Genomic DNA, 16,150 nt, shown 5'->3' with positions numbered 1-16,150 from the left:
TACATATTAATGTCTCCAGAAAAACACGTTCCAGTGACTAAGACTTGGGGTTTAATCTAATGTCTTTGCCCCTCTCTTTTTCTTCCCTCTTCCACCTCAAGGAGGGGGCAAGCCAGCAGCTTTTCTTACCACCATGCATAGACAGGTGGATACAGAGAAAATGCTGAACTTTCAGAATTTCTTGGGGCTCCTGAAAGCCTGCATGTCATCATGAAACATAAGCTCATCTCATAAATATGTCTTTCATAGAAGCTTCAGTTACTGATGCCAAGTGTCAACATATCAGATTGTTGGCTAATTTTAGCTTTCTCACTGACTCTCTGTCTCACAGACGTGTAATTAACACCCCAGTTTGGCAGAGATTCAGACACATCTCTGCTTTGCATTACGATTGTGAGGCCTTGACCATTAATGCTCAAGTTCAAAGTCTGAAAGTGCCACCTGCATGTACCATTTGGATGTCTCTTGTTCCTCCACACTTTTGGGGCTACTTGTCCCTTGAAAATCAAAATGAAAACGGTCCAAGCTGCCATCCCATGTACTGTGGGAAGTCCAAAGCCTTCTTGGGTACATCTGAGAATTCTCAGAGGGCTTTTGTACTCTTGATCACTTCTTGTTTGGAATTCTAAGTGGCTTCATGTGCCATGTGTCTTGCTGCCTGAAGCTGTTGTTTTCTCTTTGCTGTGCTTTGAACACATTCCCTCTCCTCTGTGCCTCAAAGAATGACCAAAATAGGTGAGTTGTGTGTAATGGACTTTTTGCTGAAGTTTTGAGGGTGGCTGAGTTGGACCACAGCTCAAGACAGAATAGAAAACAGGTTGAAATAAAATGTTCAACATTGTGCATTTCCTTAGCCTCTCCCACTACATGGACTTTCTCATCAGTTGTCTTCCTGGGCTCCCACCTGCTGCCATGTTGCTAAAGTTCCTTGCTTCTTAATCTCTCTCTTCTCATTTTCTCTCATTTTGTTTTGCTTCTCAACCTCCAAACTCATGCTTCTTTCGCACTGAAGGTGTAAAACGTCTTTCCTCCCACTGGAATTCCTCATAGGCATGGAGCTGTTTTTATTTAAAAAATTGTTTGGATGAGTGTTTGGGGGAGAGGATGAGCTTTCTGTCCACATGTCCTAGGACTTACTCCAAAGCTTTAAGGAGGATGTAGGAGGAAAGAGACAGGAGGAGGAGAAGAGGTGCCTCAGCAAGTCGGACAGAGGCATGGGGCACTTGAAGACCCAAGTGAGAGCCCAATAAATCTTTTTGTTACCAAATCTAAGCTCATACTGCTAGCCACAAGACAGGCCAATAAACTGAGAGCCGAGGTGTTAGGGCAAGGAATAGGGACTTTATTTGCAAAGCCAGCAGACCGAGAAGGTGGAGGACTAGTGTCCCAAAGAACCACCTTACCCAATTTAGGATTCTTTTATACTAAAAGGGGAGGGGGTATGGCTGGTGCAGACTTCTTGCTGCCAGCCAGACCCCAGAGGGGATGTGATAATCCTTTGTTCCTGTAGCTCTCCACATAGGTTTGGTCACAATGTTTCTATAAACCTTCAATAGGGCAAATGTTATTTTCTGTTACACAACTTTTTATCTCTATATGAATGGAAGGTGTTATGCCTTTAAAGGTCAAGCCTAGGAGGCAGAGCCTTGAGAAAGGGCTATTATGTATATTTCAGGCTACAGGTAACATTCTTTTACTGATTGAGGAGACAAAGGTGCAGAGCCAGCACGATTAAGCACAGGCAGTGGAGCACAAAAGTTAGAGCTAAAGAATAGATGCAACATGGAGTCAGGTTTGTTCTTCTCTGTTACGTTTTGGGAGTGGTGATGTCTACAGTGACCACCAACCACTGTTCATGTTGCTGTGGTGTACACCTCTTCTTTGTGCCCCCTGTGGAATATTCAGTTAAAGATTACATTGTTAGGAAATTCTTGCTGTGGGTATATTCTTTTGAGGATTTGAAGAGGTGACAAGGATACCAATATAAAAAGTCTATAAAGTTCATGTATTCGAGGAAGCATCTACAGCACCAGGAACCAGGATGCTGAGAGGACTGTGAGGAAATTAGCCTCTGGGATGTGTGGAAATCTAGGGGTGAGAATGTTCTAGAATGTGCAGAAGTCTAGGGATGAACCTTTGGGCTTCTTCAGAGTCTGTAACAGTCAGGGTCCCAGCAAGAAACAGTTGGCATTCTCAGACTGGGTTACTCAAGGAGCTATTTTAATTTAGGGCTATTTCCAAAACTGTGAGCAGAGTTGGAGAAATCAGTAGGAAATAGTGCTGTATCCTGGGGGTTATTATCAGTGTGTGTGTGTGGGGGGGTGTCATTATCCCTCCAGGTCTGAAGGAGGAAGTTGGGTTCTTTTTTGGGTAAATACCGCTCCTGACCTCACAGTGCTGCGAGGAACAAGGGAGCTGTGGGGTGGCACGATGCATGCGTATTAGCTTCTTATGGCTGCTGTAACAAATTATCACAAATTTAGCGGCTTGAAACAATGCAGGATTATTATCTTAGAGTCATGCAGGCCAGAAGTCCAAAATGGGTCTCATGGGGCTAAAATCAAGGTGTTGGCAGGAACCTCTAGGGGAGAATACATTTCCTGTCTTTTCCAGCTTCTACCCATATTCTGAGCCCACAGTCAGCAGTCGTATCTTTGCAACCTCTTGCTTATGTCATTTCCTCTCCTACTTCCTCTTTTGGAGTCAGATCTCCCTCTGCCTCCCACTTGCGATTACATTCAGGGCTCACCCCGACAATCCAGGATAAAGATGCAGGTCTGGGGACTGGTGAGATTTCATGGGGAGATGTGGGTGAGATTTCCTTCTGGTTTGCCTTCGTCAGCACTTTCTAATAATGGCACATACAAGCTTTCACACTCAGTCTTTGAGCCTGATTATCTTTGAAACTCCCACAGTGGCTTGCACTGGCCTTGCACATAGTATGTGTTAATTAAATTTTTAGTGACTCAGACTGAATTTGGCAAAGCCACTTGATCTTGACAGTTCTAGTCTTCAGTTTCCTCATTTGTAAAACAAAAGGATTACACTAGGGCACTAACATCTCTGTCTTTCTCAGTCATATTTAGAATCGTGCTTCTTGCTTGGAGGGCATTTCCCAGTGAGACCCACATTTGGAAGTTAGACTGAAACACTGAGGATCTCATCCAACTCTGAGACGTTTAGCTTTAGAGCTGCCTCTAATACCCTTATGCACCAGAGACTGTGCTCAGGCCTTGCTGTGGGTTACCTCATCAAATTTGCACAAAAATCCCATGAAGCCAGGCACCATCGGTGGTCTCCTTTTAGAAATGAGGAAACCGAGGCTCAGAGAGCCAGGTGGCTTGCCCAAGCTCACATAGCCAGGGTACAATAGAGCTGGGATTCGAAGTTCCCCCCTGACCCCTAAAACCAGCCCTTACCCTCTGCTTCAATGTTCAGATTCTTCTAGTTTTTTTTTAAACCACTAAATACCTCAGTGTGTATCCCAGGAAAAAGGGTGTTCTCTTACATAACCACAATTCAATTTTCAAAAGCAGGAAATTTAACATCTCTATAACATTATTATCTAATCCACAATCCATTTTCAAATTTTGTCAACTGTCTCAGTAATATCTTTTCATTCTCTGTCCAGAATCCAATCTAGGATTCTGCATTACATTGAGTTTTCATGTCTTTTCAGCCTTCCCTATTCTGGAGTAACTCCTCAGCCCTCCTCTGTTTCTTGACCTTGACACCTTCGGAGCAATCAAGCCTGTTATTTTGTAGACTGTCCCTCAATCTGGGCTTCCCTGATGCTTCACTGTTGTCAAGTGTCAGGCTGTGTACTTTCAGCAGGAATAATGCAGATGTGGTGCTGAATTCTCAGTGCATCGTATCAGGAGGTGCGTGCTGTCGGCTTGTCCTGCTCCTGGTGAGGGTCACCTTGATCATTTGGTTAACATGGTCAACAGGTTTCTCCACTGTAAGGTTACTATTTTCCCCTTTGTAATCAATAAGTCAATTGTGGGGAGATACTTTGAGGCTATGTAAATCTCTTGCTATTCATCAGTGTTTACCTCTTAGTTTTAGCATCCACTGAAGGTTTTCTAACTCCATCATTCCTTTTACATTTCATTGTTGCATTCTCCTATAAGGAGGAGCTTCTTTTCTCCCCGTTTATTCATTTATTCACATTTCCCTTATTGAAATGGGCTCACGGAGCCATCCCAGTCTTTATGAATTTGATCTCCCAACTGGTGGTTTTCCCAGATGTGCTGTCACTTCCTCATTTGTTCCCATTACCAATTCACCTCCTCTTTTATCCTTTGAAAATCCAAAGTCCTCCCACTGTCCAGAAGTATTCGGTTTTAGCTAGAAAGGAGCAAATTCCCAGACTTCCGCCCTAAGAAGGAGGAGGGAGAGGAGCGAACGTCTGGGGATTTTTTGGAACCATCATCAAGCCCTGGGGAAGCTTGGGCTGGTTCCAGAATGTCTAGGAGCCGGGCTCCTCACACCGTTCTCCTCCAGCACATCACTGTCACTTAGCCTGCACTGTGGGGCAGGGGTTGGGGGTTGGGGGGTGGCCACCAAACTCGGTGGTTTCCCGGGGGGTGGCCACCTCTACATGCCAGTCTCTCCTTCCTCTGTTTGTGGTTGTGGAACTGTGGGTGCCTCTACAAGGGGCACAAAATTTATGAGCTTCCCTGGGGAATGCAGCAAGGCTATTTTAGACCCATCCTGCTGGCTTTCTCTTCCTAAAGATTTAATCCAGGTGAGGTTCAATCCCCTTGTATCCTGTTCTTCCTTGCTTCCTTGCCATAGTACTCGTTATGTCTTTAACATCTTTTCCTTTCTTCCTGCCTGCCTTCCTCCTCCCTTCTTCCCTCCCTCCCTTCTTTCCTCCCTCCCTCTCTCCCTACATTCTTCGTTCCTTCCTTCTATCCCTCTTCCCCCCTCCTCCTTTCTTCCTTTAGCAAGTCAGTGCTCTTGAACACCTACTACGTGTTCATCTGTGAATAAGACCGCTCTCAAGCTCTCCTGTGAAAAACATCCATTAAATGATCTCACAGTTAAATATAGGATCACAAACCTCAGTAAGTGCTGCCACAAAGTGTCAGAGTAGGAAAGTACTCACTCATTTTCCAAATGAAGAAACTGAGGCGCAGACCCCACAGCTGCCCAGAGTCAGAGAGGGTCTAGAACTCAAGTCTCCTGACGCCCACTCCTGCCCTCTATCCCTCAACCCAAGCCCCAGGCTGTGAATTACAAACCTCCCTGCTGGCTCTGCCCCAGCCAAGCAGGGGCTTGCTCTCAGGCTAATTAAAGGTGCTCTTTTCATAGAGGAGAAATCTCTGGGAGTTGTCGGAGATCAAATATTTACCTTCTCAACAAAGCAAGGCAGGCTTAAGTAAATTGGACATCTGTCTCCCATGTACAAACAAGGCCTGCGAGGGTGTGTGATCAGGAGGAGGTGGCCCTGCAATGCTGTCACATTGTCCCTGTCAGATCTTTCTGGTCTGCTGTTTCTCTGGCTCTGTCTTTGTCTGTTTCTGTCTCAGAGTTTCTCTGCCTTGTTCTGTCTCCATCTCTCTGTTTCTGCCAGTTTCTTTTTCTGTCTCTCTGGATTTCTCTTGGTCTCAGTCTCCCTCTGTCTCTGTCTTACCACTCATCACCCCCAGCCTCCCGCTCTGTGCTCAGCCACCTGCAATTTACTGGAAACTCCCCCAAAGTGCCGCCTTCTCCCACCCTCATGGCTGTTGCGTGACACGTTTTTCCCCTTTCCAGGAGCACCAATATCTGTGCCCCCTCCCCAAATCTCTGCCTGCCTTATTCATCCTTAGGTCTGAATTTAAATGACACCTTATACTTTGAAGAGCCTAAACTCCATGAGGACAGGGATTTTTGAGTCTTTGCTTCACTGCTGTATCCCTCGCAACTTTTAAATTCTTATATATTTATGTTTGGCTGTGTTGGGTCTTCATCGCTGCGCGCGAGTTTCTCTAGTTGCAGTGAGTGGGGCTACTCTTCATTGTGGTGCATGGGCTTCTCATTGCAGTGGCTTCTCTTCTTGCAGAGCATGGGCTCTAGGCACATGGGCTTCAGTAGTTGTGGTGCACGGGCTTAGTTCCGCAGCATGTGGGATCTTTCTGGACCAGGGATCGAAACCGTGTCCCTTGCACTGGCAGGCGGATTCTTAACCACAGCGCCACCAGGGAAGTCCCCCTTGCAACTTTTAAAAGGGATTTGTATGATGATAACTTCTTTACTGATTTCATTACTTGCATCTAGAACAGTGCCTGGTGCAAGGTAAGTGCTCAGGAAATATTTGTTGAATGAATGAGTGTGTGAATAAACAGGAGGCCCTCCCTGATCTCCCCCCCCTATCTGGATCTGTCCTCCCACAGCATCTGATGTATTGCTGTCATAGTCTGTATTATAATTGCTTGCTGTATTTGTTGGGCTGTTGTAACAAGATCTTAACAGTAGTTCAGAGGTGACTGGTCTAGGTCAGTAAGTGGTCCTCACAGTTAGTCACAGACCCATTCACCTGGGCTGACAGTGGCTCTGCCATCCTCAACGCGTGGCAACAGGGATCAAGGAACATAGAAGCGCAGATCTGGCGTGTTTCATGGGTCACCCCTGGAAGTGACACAGGTTGGCTTCTGCTCACATTCTACTGGCCAGAGTTCAGACTCGTGGCTCCATCTACCTGTGAAGGATGCTGGGAAATTTAGTCCAGCATGCGCCCTGGAAGATGGTGGGGAGGGGAACAGGTTTGGTGGATAGCTGACAGCTGTGGCCACATCTGGGTATCTGTTTGAATCCCTCACTGAGCTGTAAGCCCTGTGAGGACAGGGAATATGTCTGTCCTGGTCATCCTTGTGTCCCTAGTAGCTAACCCACAGCCTGGCTCATTGTAGAGCAGCTATTCCCAAACTTGCCTGCAGACTGGAATCATCCAGGTGTATTTAAAACTTCCTGATGCCTGGCTCTCACTCCTGAACATTCTGGTGTGATTGGCATAATGTAAGACCTGGGATTTTTAAGCTTCCGAGGTGATTCTGAAGTGTAGGAAGATTTAAGAATCACTGCTGTTGAACCCGAATGTACGAATGCATGTTTGAATGAAGAAATGACCAGATCTGCCACCAGGTGGTATTACCCTGTGCCAGTAATTACAAACTGATATTTTGGGAGATGATGTGTTTTGTTTGGCTGGTATGGAGCTTAAATCTTTTATTTAAAAAATTATGTCAGTTACCAAGATTTAAAAGCTGGAAGATATTATGTAACACTTTTTCCTATCACACTTTGGACTTGTGGTCTCTCTTAAAAATTTTAGGCGGTCTGTCCATGCTGGGATGGTTGAGACGGGCAAGGGCTCGCATGTTTGCCAGGGCCCTCTGCTCCCTGCGGTTCACCTCCCACCTCCTTCGCCCATTGCCTGTGTGGAGCTTAAAGGCATTTACATTTGCTCCTCTTGGTCTAAGTAACCTTCCGTGTGTTACCTCAAGAATTCCAGTTCATCCCAGAATTAGTCTCCTCTGAGCGAGCGAGCGAGAGAGAGACAGAGAGAGAGAGAGAGAGAGAATGATGTGTTTTCAAGGTCATTCTAGGCCAGGCATTATTCCTGCCTCTGCCTTCAATCCATTTGGTCGAACAGCCTGCAGCCCTGCCTACTGGGAACAGAAATATGTTTTGTCTGTTTCCTCAGTGCTCTGGGTGTGGGCATAGGGTTTAGTGGGACAGACACTGAGCTGGGAGTTAGGACGCTTTGGTTCTGTACTACCTCACTTAGTAAACGTAGAGATTTCTCTTTCCTGGCCTTCAGTTCTCTCATCTGTAAAAGGAGGCAGTTGAATTCAATCATCTTTTACTTCCTTTCCTACTCTCAGACTCAGAGAATCGGGCGCCATTTTAAAGAGTCTAGAGGTTTTTCTCTTCAAAAAGGACCATTGCTGAGCTAGAAATCTGCTTAGTTTATGGCTCATCCCTGAAAGAAAGCTGCTCACACATCTTTTTCAGGTAGAAATCAGCCACTTGCCAAGGCTGCATCCAGCCATGCAAAGCTACATGGCAATTAATTATAAATAAGTGATTGTCATACAAATCACATTAACAGGTGCAAAAGGGGACATCTTTTGGGAGTGAACTTAAAAATTAATGTGTGGCATCTTTTGAGGAAGGGCTTCCTTTTTATCTCTCCACCAGACTTACAGTTTGTTTATAGCAAACACTCCCAGAAAGAGATATATTAAAAACCCCAATCTACCATGGGCTGAGTCAGTTTTTAGAATTCTCTCTCTTTTTCCTAAAGGAATCTCACCAAGGAGTCCAGATGTCTATATCTGCGTGACAGCCTCGCGATGGGGTGCTTAATAATGCATTCTTGTCTGGTCACTGTTGAGGTAGTTGTGCATGCAAAGTGGTTTCTGAAGGAACGGGGCCTCCTTTCTCCTTCACACTGAAGGTGAAGGAGGTAGCTTAGGGGTAGATATTGTTCTTTCATCAGCGTGGAGAGCTGCCACATGAACATCTATCTTCCATAGTAACACTGCACTTTTATCTATGTAGAATGTGCTTAAATTAGAGAAAGACCAAAAACATCAAAAACATTAATGTAGTGGACTTTGCAGTTGCATTAACTGTCTTAGTTTGGGTTCCCCAGACACAGACCCCAAGTGAGGGAGTCAGGCGTAAGTGGTTTATTTGAGAGGCGGTCCCAGGAAACATTGGGAGGTCAGTGGGGATATGAGAAAAAGACTGAGTCACCAGTCAGTTATTACTGTGGGCAACTGGAGCTTAATCCCATTGAAGAACTCTGGGAACTACTGTAGAGCATGATGACCCACCTAAGGGGTGAGGGAGCTGGGGTATTTATACACCTTCTCTATCATTATTGGTTGCAGGCTGCTCCCTGGGGATGTTAATTCCCTGAAACTCCTCCCTGCCACGAGCAAGGATAGAGTGGCATGTAGGGTGCCTGACAGTGGTAAGGCGCAAGAGGAGATGGGTGGGGCACAAGAGTGTATGCTACCATCCCCCAAATCCAACCTTCCTTCTCTTGACATGTGTCCTGACTTTCATTCCACACCTTTTCTCTTTAGCCCTTAGAGGAAGCTAAATCAACTCCCACTCTGGGATCTAGGAATGGAAATATGTAGCTCAGGCCTAAACTCATCATCATAATCCTACCCCCTGGCCACAGTTACTGGTTCAAGATGAGGATCTGGGGCAATTCAGGCCACTGAGAAGCTAAAGGATCTGGGAAATCTTTCCCACTCTTCTGAGAGGACTTCCAAAGTTAACCTTCTCTTTCCTGTCCAGACTTGGGGAATAAAGTACACAGCCTTGGGAGTTGTCGGGGCTATCTTGAGACCATGAAGGAGAGTCAGTGGAGGGTGAAGCCAGCACCCTAGGAGACAGGGAGAAGGAACAAAACCTGAACCTTGGTCTCACCATCGTGCTGCCGAATGAAGCTGTCCTTGACACTTAGCCTTCGGTAGGACTTTGGTTATTTGAGCCAATGAATCACTTTATTATTTAAGCCAGTTTGAGTTGCATTTTCTGTTGCTTGCAACTGCATACTCCCTACATGATTCAAATGAGAATACTCAGTTTGGGCGAAGGGGGAAATAAGTGAGGACGTGGGCTTTCTCATGCACTGTTGGGTGGATGATGAAATGATAGGACTATTCTAGAAACCATATTAATAGCAGGCAGCAAAGTGCTGTGACTGTGAGCTTGACCTTTGGAGACAGACAGATCTGGGTTTTATTTTTGGCTCTGCCAGTTTTTAGTTGTGTGATGTTGAGAGGTTATATACCTCTCAAGCCTCAGTTTCCCCATCTGTAGAATGAGAGGTAATAAAAACACCAGCCTCATAGGATTGTTCAGAAGGAGTGAAAGACTTGGCATGAAGTCCGTGCTCAATAACTGATAATGCTAATGATGACTCCTGTTATAGAGAGAAAATGTGGTCACAAGGATCAGAAGCCTTCAGAATGTGTAAGCTTCTTCACTCAGCAAATTAAACTTCTAGGAATTTACCCTCAGTAAATAATCAGATAAATGCCTAAAAATATATGTATGAGAATTTTCTTTGCACCATTATTTACATTGGCAAAAAATTGGAAACTATGTAAATGTGCAACAATAGGGCCTCTCTTATACCAATTACAGTGTAAAAAATGTGATGTAATATATTGGGTGGTCATTAAAATGATGTATATTGTACTATGACATGCAAAGATATTGTTTACATATTAAGAGGGACAAAATTGGGTTTTAAAATAGTACATAAAGATTGGAGCTGCTTTTGTAAGTGAGGGTATGCACCCCAATTTTGAGATTTGCTCTTTTGGGGGGTAGAGTGTGGGATTGTGGGTAATTTTCAATGCCAGCTTTCTGTGTTGTTTGGGTGTTTAATTATACAATGAACACATATTAATTTTTTTTTTTTTGGCTGTGTTGGGTCTTCATTGCTGTGTGCAGGTTTTTTCTAGTTGTGGCGAGCGGGGGCTACTCTTCATTGCAGTGCGCCGGCTTCTCATTGCGGTGGCTTCTCTTGTTGCGGAGCATGGGCTGTAGGTCGTTCGGGCTTCAGCACTTGTGGCTCGCGGGCTCTAGAGCTCAGGCTCAGTAGTTGTGGCACATGGGCTTAGTTGCTCCGCGGCATGTGGGATCTTCCCGAACCAGGGTTCGAACCCATGTCCCCTGCATTGGCAAGCGATTATTAATCACTGCGTCGCCAGGGCAGTCCCAAATATTACTTTTGTAATCAGAAAACAACAACAAAGTTCTTTCTATTTTAAAAACACAAATGAGGTTCAATTCTCTTGGCCTGTTAAATTGTCAAAATGCCCTTTGACGCCCCTGATTTTCCTGAATACAAAGTGAGTTTCCACTCTTCCCCACAAAAGGTATAGGTCACAGAAAGAGTTTTTCCTTACCCTTTATTTGTTTCTCATTACTAATGTGTCTCCCTAGTAAAAAATTCGATTATAGAAATATATTACTTAGTTCCTACACCTTCTGCTCTCCATTATTTCACTCCTAAATTCAAAATGTCTATGTTTTTAGCTTTTCTACGCATATGCTTATCTTGTTTACTTTCTATGTATATGCTAATGTATTTCCTTTGTATTTCTTCTATTCTAAATCACCATCATTGGTAAGCTACTCTTTTGACTTATCAGCCTTTCAACAAAACATAAAATTCTGCATTACATGAAAAGGCAAGTCTTAATTTCAAAAACAATGTGAAAAATTGCTTCTTAAAATCAAAGAACTAGAAGGCATACATACATTGTTTTTCTTTTATTGAGTTATAATTTACATACAGTAAAATGCACAGTGAAGTATACAGTTTGATGAGTTTTTTTTTAACATCAAGAATGATGAGTTTTGATATATATTATTTTTTTAATATAGGACTGTGCTTTGTATTTCCTGCAACTTACTGTTTTTACTTAGCAATATATCTTGGACATCTTTCCCCTTCTATCCCATTCTTTTAATAGCTGCATGGCATTCCATCATTGTGACTGTATGATCATTTATTTCCCCAGACCCTTATTGATGGACATTGGGCTGTGTCCAGTTTTTTGCTGTTACAAACAGTACAGTGAATATCCTTGTACATCTATCTTTGTGCCCTTGTGGGAGAATTTTTCATAGGTGGATTGTTACTGATGCCTAAGCATGATCGATTCAGAATGCTTCACGTAGAATGTTCAAGAGATGTAACCTCTGTTCTCAGAAGGGCACAGCTAGGCAAATCTTGCTCATGTTTCCCCCTCATTATAGTCCTGACCAGGGACCTCAGCTTTCACATCAACACCTCCCAAAGGTAAGGGATTCTGGGCACGATTCTGGGAATACTGGATTCCCTTCCCCATCTTTAAATTTTATACCCAAGTGAAATCCTATCCATTGGATCAGGGCAACTTTGGGGTTTGTATTTATCAATGGAATGCCAGCTCTGTGCTGGGCTCTTTTGGGCTCTGGGAACACTATGGTGAGGGTGATGGATATGTCCCCACTCTCCTGGGGCTGACATTCTAGTGGAAGAGATAACAAACAAGGAAACAAATGAATAATGCTGAAAAGCCACATTGGCCACTTCTTGAAGCCTCACCTGGCTAACAGCAGGGGTGGTGGGGAACACCCTTTGGTGCCCTACCTTATGAATAGCCCTGCCAGCTCCAATTGGAAATGGGGGACATTTCTCTTTGGTAGAGCATGTAGTATTTCTGTGACTTGTCCAATCTGCAGAGAAATATGCTTCGCTCTCTTCGTAGACCCATGGAAACCCTAGGATTAATGATTTCACAGATTTTGTGGAAGCAGCAAAGAACAGTGAAAAGAGCACATGATTAAGGGTTAGAGAAGCTTGGGTTTGAATCTCAGCTATGGTTGGCTGAATAATGGCCGTCTTAAGATGTCCATGTCCTAATTCCCAGAACCTGTAAATATATTACCTTACATGGCAAAAGGGAATTAGCAGATGCAATTAAATTAAGGATTTTGAGGTGGGAAGATTATCCTGGATTTTCTGGGATTAGGGGGAGCAATGTAATTACAAGGGTCCTTATACAAGGGAGGCAGGAAGGTCAGACATCTTTTGCAAAGATAAGTAAAGTTGAATGAGTGTTGAATGTGTGTTAGGTTCAGTTACTGATCCCATTCTTCACTCCCCTCTAGTGGTATCGTACATCCACATCCTTGCTGTGGTCTCATGGTGGGTTTCCTTCACCTCTTGACTTTGGACTTGGCCATGTGACTTGTTTTGGCCAATGGGATGTGAGCCGACAAGAGGTGAGAGTCCTGAAATGCTTTTATGCAGCTGGTCTTGCTCTCTTGTGTTCCATGATCCGCCAAGAGAGGAGCATGCCATGGTTAACTATTGCCCCTTCACCCCGCCCTTGAATGAGGAATGTGGAACAGATTCAAACAGAACATGGAGGGCAGCTCTAAGTAGAGCCACCCTGCTGAGCCCAGCCAAGATTGGCAGAACCCCAACCAACTCTTGGATCCATGAGCATGAGAATGAATGATTACTCTTTTAAGTTTTGGGGCGGTTTGTTAGGCAGTGTTACTGTGGGAAAGCCATATCCATATTCCTCTGTGTCTTATTATTTGCCAGTATATCATGGAAATCTTTCTGTATTCAGTGAATAGAGAGATAGCTCATTCTTTGAAAAAATTATATAGAATGTCATTGTTTGGATATATTCTTATTTATTCAACTAGTCTGCTTAAAAGCATCTAGATTTTTCCCAGTATTTTGCCTTTACAATTCTGCAGTGAATAACCTTGTACATACATTATTTCGTACAAGTCCAAATATCGCTGCAGGATAAATTCCCAGAAGGGAAGTTGCTGTGTCAAAGAATATCTGCATTCATAATTTTGATAGATATTATCAAATTATAGCACACCATGGCAACACTCCTACTAGCAGTGCTTGAGAATACCTATTTCCTCCCAGCCTCACCAGCAAAGTGTGTTATTAACCTTTTGAATTTTTGCCAATCTGATGGGGAAAGTGGTATCTCAGTGTAGCTTTAATTTGCATTTCTCTCTTTTTTTGAGTACAATTGATCTCTTCAAATGCTTTAGAGTCAGTTGTGTTTTCTTTTCTATGAACTGCCTATTCATTACCTTTTAACCATTTTTCTATTAGATTGTCTTTTTCTTATTGATTCCCTCACTACGTATTTGCTGAATAAACAAATGAATGGAATAAGATGAATTTAAATAGGGGGCACGGAATACCATGGTTCAATGTCCCAAATAAAACCCGGCAGGATTTGGCATGGTTATGGTTATTTATCGTGTTCTTTGATAAAAAGCCCAGAATCTCCCATTTAAGTGCCACTCCTGATGGACAGTTCTGCCAGAGGCTGAAGTAACAAGATCCAAGTAAGCAGCCTTCTGGAGAAAAGGGCTGAGAATATCCAGAGAGCTGTCTTGGTCCTTAGCAGGACATTGAGTGGGAGTGGAGTAGACTGGGATCATATGCTTCCGAAGCCCAGAAGACCTAATTCATTCTCCGAGATGGGTGGTCGGGAGTGGATCTATGTGCTTTATACACTAGATGAACAGGTGGCAGGTTGACATCATAGTGTGAATATTAAGGTTGTGAATCTGGGCTCTCACCGGGATGCAAGATGTATTAAATCCAGCTTATGTGACGACTTCCATGAACCATGCACCTGTCATGCTTTCTGGCCAGAGTGAGCTTAGCAACAGCTCGTGCTGTTCTCATGGGGTTACAGACAGTGGTTATTGCCACCATCCTTGCTATTGTCATTCCTCCTGTGGCAGCTGCTCTGGTCCCTTAATATCCCTTATATCTGCTAAGGCATGAGGCATTGGGAAGTTCAGTTGACTACCCAGCTACATGATCAAGTTGGGCTTTCAACCCAGTTCTGCTCACCTCCAAACTAGTACTCATGTGACCCACCAGAATGTGTGTGCATGTATCCTTTCAGAGATGTTCTACAAATACTCTGCTGTATGTGACTATATAGGACATCACTTAAAACACTCAGGTGGCAGCTCATTGTCCCACACCTACTCGGAGGTGGTTTCATTTCAGCACATGTCAATTGCCTCTCCCATCTGAGTAGCATTTGTTGCAGGGTGTAGATGGACCGTAAGTCATTCGGCTGATCCTCCATTGAGAACAATCAGGCTGTCATCTGCCTCCTGTTGTGCACTTGTAATTAGAGTGTCACTTGATGGATGAGAGGATAGGAAAGTGAAGGACTTGCCCAAGGTCATGTAGCTCTTTGGTGGCAAAGCTGGGATTGGAACATAGGTCTCCTGACCCTGGCCCACCTTGTTTGTGGTTCCTCCACAAAGCTGCAGGGGCTTTGGGGGAAAGGAGGAGCATGGCACTAAACCCCAAAAGGCCACTTTGGGTGATGGGTGTAGACAAACCCCCTGCTTCTGAGTAGTGTCTCACTCAGCCATTCTCTTAATTCTCTTAACAGGGTTACAGCCACCAACAGCCTTCTTCCTGTGCCCCGTATGTCCCTCGGCTCCACTCTGGCACAGCAGCTCAGCAAGCCCCAGGATACCTCCCTCTGATGACGGGTAAGTCACTGATCACCGCTGAGACCCAGCTGAGAGCAGGATCTATTTAAAGAAGCACAAGTTTCCAGGTGCTGAGTCACACTGGGCTGGACCAGGCAGTCTGAGTCCAGGCAGCGTGGATGTTCACTGCACAGTGGCCACTTCAGCCTGGCTCAGACTCTGGCAACCACCCCAAAGAGGCTCTGAGCTGAAACGCCACATTTAATAAGATGAAACATGGCACCTCAAGCCCCACATCAGTTTCTAGATTTTAAATGTAGTAGGTATTTTCATTTCCTCTTCATTGACCACTACTCTTTATTATAATGGTGATCAATCAGCCAAAATTGCTGTCACAGAGACCCAGATTTAAATCCCAGCTCTGCTGCTTACTAGCTGTGTGACCCTGGGCAAGTTGAATAGACTCTCTGAATCTCAGTGCCCTCATTCGTAAAGTAGGGTTAATAGCTAACTCCTAGAGTGTAGAAGAGAGATAAATGCAGCAATATATGGTAAGCCCATATCATGCACCTGGCATATAGTAAGCACCCTACAACCAACAGCAAATAAATTAAGTTAAATACACATTCAGCATTATGCTAGGCACAATGTGATATGATGCCGGCTCTCATGAAAGTTGTTTAAAGAAGACATAAACTTGTGAAATTATAATTCACAAATCTGAATGATGTAACATTCAGACAGTTACTGAGAATCTGCTTTGGTTCACTCAAGGCACTGACTGAAGGGATGCACAAGTAGTTTGTGTCCTCAAGCCACTCACTATCTAATGGGAGAGACACGCAAACATATGGTTACAGCACAATGTGAAACGTTCTCAAATACGTTTAAATTGGTATGGGAATCCAGGTCAAGGAGCAGCTAATTCTGCCTGGGACATTCTGAAAGGTAAAACACCGTGGCAGATACATGGCATATGTGACATCACTCTCCAGTCTACGTCTGTGGCAGACATTGGTCATCCATCTTGGCACTGAGCACAACACAGTGACCTTCTGCATCCTTCTCAACACAATGTTCCAGACAGCTATAACCAGTCAGTCAACACTGATATGATGAATGCTAT

At 44.2% G+C, this 16,150-nt stretch overlaps 1 protein-coding gene across 4 annotated transcripts in view; it reads left to right on the top strand.

Moving 5' to 3' along the window:
* Window positions 1-16,150, top strand: part of RPH3A (rabphilin 3A) — a 276,562-nt gene that overhangs the window by 131,567 nt on the left and 128,845 nt on the right. For all 4 annotated transcript variants that reach the window (XM_060119651.1, XM_060119652.1, XM_060119649.1 and 1 more), the window contains one exon: window positions 14,982-15,084. The gene's annotated coding sequence lies outside the window, so the exon portion shown is untranslated. The remainder of the gene's footprint in view (window positions 1-14,981; window positions 15,085-16,150) is intronic.

This window comes from Mesoplodon densirostris, chromosome 15 (assembly GCF_025265405.1).
Source record: "Mesoplodon densirostris isolate mMesDen1 chromosome 15, mMesDen1 primary haplotype, whole genome shotgun sequence".
In the NCBI taxonomy this organism is placed as follows: Eukaryota; Metazoa; Chordata; class Mammalia; order Artiodactyla; family Ziphiidae; genus Mesoplodon; species Mesoplodon densirostris.
The sequence above is the reverse complement of the archived record's forward strand: the minus strand, read 5'-3'. Positions and strand labels throughout refer to the sequence as shown.